Below are 5,512 nucleotides of genomic sequence, written 5' to 3' on the forward strand. Positions count from 1 at the left end.
CAGAATACACCACAAGGCAGGATAGCACACAATCGCACAGCAGTCCACCGCAAAAATTGTCCAAAAATGCACCGCAATCAAAAATCTTCGTAAGGGACGACAGTCCCCCAACGACTCAGCCACAACGGAAACGCCAAAGCAATTTCCACACAAATTCACAACTCCACAAAATAAGTCAGAAATCAAATCGATATTACAACCGACACACAACAGAACACATCAAAATTTGATATGCCCCAGTCACAGCAATCACTGCCAAATAAAACACGCACAATTTCAACACTGACCAATGCACACAGACCACGATTCACACCGATTAATCAGGAGCACTTAGAAACACATCCGTATCAGCCAGAAATCGCACATAGATAGTAGATAGGGACAGTAGGAATCTCGTTAATCCATTCATGCGCGTCACTAATTAGATGACGAGGCATTTGGCTACCTTAAGAGAGTCATAGTTACTCCCGCCGTTTACCCGCGCTTACTTGAATTTCTTCACTTTGACATTCAGAGCACTGGGCAGAAATCACATTGTGTCAACACCCGCTAGGGCCATCACAATGCTTTGTTTTAATTAGACAGTCGGATTCCCCAAGTCCGTGCCAGTTCTGAATTGATTGTTAATTGATAGTCGTTATAATTTAAAGAGAATACACCTTGCGATGATACCCTAAAAATTTTAGCAAGAAAGTTCCACAATTGGTTACGTAACTACTATCCGAGGAACAAGATCCGTAGACCTCTATTTACCCAGAACGAGTACATAAACCATGTTATTGCTTCCCAATCAAGCCCGACTATCTCAATCTTCAGAGCCAATCCTTATCCCGAAGTTACGGATCTAATTTGCCGACTTCCCTTACCTACATTATTCTATCGACTAGAGACTCTTCACCTTGGAGACCAGCTGCGGATATTGGTACGGCCTGTTGAGAAGTTTGCGTGACCCCACCATAAATTTTCAAGGTCCGAGGAGAAAATATCGACACAACAGTAAATGTCATGCTCTTCTAGTCCATCTACCATATCTCTCTTCGAAAGACTTCCATGGTAGTACGACTATAAAACAGAAAAGAAAACTCTTCCGATATCTCTCGACGGCTTCTTTATGGTCGTTCCTGTTGCCAGGATGAGCGCAAGGCCCATATTTAATAACAAACGGATACTCAACAGGTTACGGAATTGGAACCGTATTCCCTTTCGTTCAAAATTATTCAAGTGTTTAATTACTCTCTCATATTGTGAAAATATGCGTGTGTGTTATTATAACTTGAAAATTTTCAGCTTTCGCCTTGAACTTAGGACCGACTAACTCGTGATCAACCACTGTTCACACGAAACCCTTCTCCACTTCAGTCCTCCAAGGTCTCATTCGATTATTTGCTACTACCACCAAGATCTGTGCCAATGGCGGCTCCATGCAGGCTTACGCCAAACACTTCCATGCACACCATTGTACCCTCCTACTCACTAAAGTTTCAAAGTTTATAATCCAACCGAAATTGAACATAAACCATTTACTTTAGCGGTAATGTATAGGTATACAACTTAAGCGCCATCCATTTTAAGGGCTAGTTGCTTCGGCAGGTGAGTTGTTACACACTCCTTAGCGGATTACGACTTCCATGTCCACCGTCCTGCTGTTTTAAGCAACCAACGCCTTTCATGGTTTCTGCATGAGTTGTTAATTTGGGCACCGTAACATTACGTTTGGTTCATCCCACAGCGCCAGTTCTGCTTACCAAAAGTGGCCCACTGGGCACATTATATCACAACCACAACCTTCATACCAAGAAAGGTGAGGTTCTTACCCATTTAAAGTTTGAGAATAGGTTAAGGTCGTTTCGACCCTAAGGCCTCTAATCATTCGCTTTACCAGATAAGATTATTTTACATAATTTTTAAATGCACCAGCTATCCTGAGGGAAACTTCGGAGGGAACCAGCTACTAGATGGTTCGATTGGTCTTTCGCCCCTATACTCAATTCTGACAATCGATTTGCACGTCAGAACTGTTTCGGTCTTCCATCAGGGTTTCCCCTGACTTCAACCTGATCAAGTATAGTTCACCATCTTTCGGGTCACAGCATATATGCTCAAGGTACGCTCTGGTTAGAGGCATAAATAATATAAATATTATTATGCATAACTGATAGAACGCCCCGGGATTGAATTAATAGACTATTTCTAGACTAAAAACTAATCCCATAATAGTTATGTTAATTACGCTATTAGGTTTTTTAATTCCCAATAACTTGCAAATATGTTAGACTCCTTGGTCCGTGTTTCAAGACGGGTCCCGAAGGTATCCTGAATCTTTCGCATTGTTAATCATATAAACGCATATAATAAACACAATAATCATGATTACCATGCCATTATAGAATATAAAATATTCAAGCGCTATATATAATAAATCTATCAACACTTTATCAAATCACCAGCACTTATTCTATGTTAAAATGCAAGCATAATAATTTGAATAAACTTAAGCCAATGATCTTATGATAAATCATAATATTAATAGATTACAATGTCCTTTTATGGAAAAAATGCACACCATTCCCACAGTATTATTCATACCGCAGTCATAATGTTGAATTTTCCATATGGATATTCAGGTTCATCGGGCTTAACCTCTAAGCAGTTTCACGTACTATTTAACTCTCTATTCAGAGTTCTTTTCAACTTTCCCTCACGGTACTTGTTTACTATCGGTCTCATGGTTATATTTAGTTTTAGATGGAGTTTACCACCCACTTAGTGCTGCACTATCAAGCAACACGACTCTTTGGAAATGTTCTCTAGTAATCATTAACGTTATACGGGCCTGGCACCCTCTATGGGTAAATGGCCTCATTTAAGAAGGACTTAAATCGTTAATTTTTCATACTAGAAATTGAACATTCCATACACTGCATCTCACATTTGCCATAAAGACAAAGTGACTTAGTGCTGAACTGATTTCTTTTCGCTCGCCGCTACTAAGAAAATCCTTGTTAGTTTCTTTTCCTCCCCTCATTAATATGCTTAAATTCAGGGGGTAATCCCATATGAGTTGAGGTTGTTTAAACTTTATTTTTTTTTCTTTTGTACTCTCAATAGAAATTCCATCATTTTTATGAAAAAATCTTTTCTCTCTTCAATGTATATTTATATGTGTATATGTTTTTCAATCAAAGACAATTCTAGTTCATAAAAAATTTTTATGCTAGACCTTCCTCAATCAATTGAAAAACAAAGTATTCAACAAGAAATACTCGAATTTTTTCAATGAGGCTTCTATCTTGACTATTCATATTATGGACTTTAACATCCAGTAATATAACATGTGCTTAAAAACACAATCTCTTATCGAGATTGATTTTAAGCAACTTATTTAGCATAGTCTTACAACCCTCAACCATATGTAGTCCAAGCAGCACCTTAAAATTAATTAAAGTACCTTGCAGCATGGACTGCGATATGCGTTCAAAATGTCGATGTTCATGTGTCCTGCAGTTCACACGATGACGCACAGTTTGCTGCGTTCTTCATCGACCCATGAGCCGAGTGATCCACCGCTTAGAGTGATATTTTATTTTTTTCTTTATTCGATACGCTCAAAATTCATTTTATTGAAAGAAATCAAAAATACACCAAAATCAATTGGCATATATCAATTTCTTCAATAACTTTCATTTTTTTTTTCCCATACAATTTATGTTGCGAATGTCTTAGTTGTTTTCCCCAAAAGGAGGCAACATTAACTTATATCACAATTAATATAAGTACAACTATAATTGTAAGTAATTTCAAGTGTATGGATTATTGCTAAACCAGTACACTCTACCAATCTAGGTTGATTGGTGGCCAATGTATGATTAACAGATAATGAAAACCAGTACATTATGTTTAGTTTGTTTGTTTGTTTGTTTTTTTTTTAACGCCTCCATTCTATTCCATAGGAATAGAAGGGAGATGTGTGTATTTGTTTTACGGTTGGAACACGTTAATGATCCTTCCGCAGGTTCACCTACGGAAACCTTGTTACGACTTTTACTTCCTCTAAATAATCAAGTTCGGTCAACTTTTGCGAAACATCCGTAACACCGAGGCGTTACAGTGATCACGTCCGGAGACCTCACTAAATAATTCAATCGGTAGTAGCGACGGGCGGTGTGTACAAAGGGCAGGGACGTAATCAATGCGAGTTAATGACTCACACTTACTGGGAATTCCAAGTTCATGTGAACAGTTTCAGTTCACAATCCCAAGCATGAAAGTGGTTCAGCGGTTTACCCGGACCTCTCGGTCTAGGAAATACACGTTGATACTTTCATTGTAGCGCGCGTGCAGCCCAGGACATCTAAGGGCATCACAGACCTGTTATTGCTCAATCTCATTATTGCTAGACGCAATTTGTCCATTTAAGAAGCTAGTGACCTTATAATGGGACAAACCAACAGGTACGGCTCCACTCTTATAGACACATTCAAACACTAACACATTTTACTGCGGTCGCGAATGAAGGCTACAAAAGCTTCAACACCATAATCCTGAAAGCATCTATTTAATATATTTGAGTCTCGTTCGTTATCGGAATTAACCAGACAAATCACTCCACGAACTAAGAACGGCCATGCACCACCACCCATAGATTCGAGAAAGAGCTATCAATCTGTCTTACACACTTATGTTCGGACCTGGTAAGTTTTCCCGTGTTGAGTCAAATTAAGCCGCAGGCTCCACTCCTGGTGGTGCCCTTCCGTCAATTCCTTTAAGTTTCAGCTTTGCAACCATACTTCCCCCGGAGCCCAAAAGCTTTGGTTTCCCGGGAAGCGACTGAGAGAGCCATGAAAGTAGCTACACCCAATTGCTAGCTGGCATCGTTTATGGTTAGAACTAGGGCGGTATCTGATCGCCTTCGAACCTCTAACTTTCGTTCTTGATTAATGAAAACATCTTTGGCAAATGCTTTCGCTTAAGTTAGTCTTACGACGGTCCAAGAATTTCACCTCTCGCGTCGTAATACTAATGCCCCCAAACTGCTTCTATTAATCATTACCTCTTGATCTAACAACCAATGAAAGTAGAACAGAGGTCTTATTTCATTATTCCATGCACAAAATATTCAGGCATTTGGAGCCTGCTTTAAGCACTCTAATTTGTTCAAAGTAATTGTACCGGCCCACAACAACACTCGGTGAAGAGCACTGAAGCAGGTTTAAATAGGAGGAACATACGCAAATACAAGTATTTAACGCATATAAGAACTCCACCGGTAATACGCTTACATACATAAGGTATAGTACAAACTACAATTATAGCTGTACTACCCGTATGAAGCACAAGTTCAACTACGAACGTTTTAACCGCAACAACTTTAATATACGCTATTGGAGCTGGAGTTACCGCGGCTGCTGGCACCAGACTTGCCCTCCAATAGGTCCTTGTTAAGGGATTTAAAGTGTACTCATTCCAATTACAGGGCCTCTAATATGAGTCCTGTATTGTTATTTTTCGTCAC

The 5,512-nt window shown here is 39.3% G+C and overlaps 2 non-coding genes and 1 pseudogene across 2 annotated transcripts in view; all 3 read right to left on the bottom strand.

Annotated features, from left to right (window-relative positions):
* Positions 1–338: 338 nt before the first annotated feature.
* On the bottom strand, positions 339–3,070 carry LOC131998476 (large subunit ribosomal RNA; annotated as a pseudogene).
* A 326-nt stretch (positions 3,071–3,396) lies between these two features.
* LOC131998460 (5.8S ribosomal RNA) lies at positions 3,397–3,575 on the bottom strand. The gene has a single exon (XR_009398722.1). It is a non-coding gene; the product is annotated as a 5.8S ribosomal RNA (ribosomal RNA).
* A 420-nt stretch (positions 3,576–3,995) lies between these two features.
* The window catches only part of LOC131998469 (small subunit ribosomal RNA), a 1,985-nt gene continuing 468 nt past the window's right edge, over positions 3,996–5,512 (bottom strand). Inside the window, exon 1 of the ribosomal RNA XR_009398731.1 lies at positions 3,996–5,512. This exon is cut by the window's right edge and continues 468 nt beyond it. This is a non-coding gene — a ribosomal RNA (small subunit ribosomal RNA).

The sequence above is a fragment of the Stomoxys calcitrans genome, unplaced genomic scaffold (genome assembly GCF_963082655.1).
Source record: "Stomoxys calcitrans unplaced genomic scaffold, idStoCalc2.1 SCAFFOLD_72, whole genome shotgun sequence".
Classification (NCBI taxonomy): domain Eukaryota; kingdom Metazoa; phylum Arthropoda; class Insecta; order Diptera; family Muscidae; genus Stomoxys; species Stomoxys calcitrans.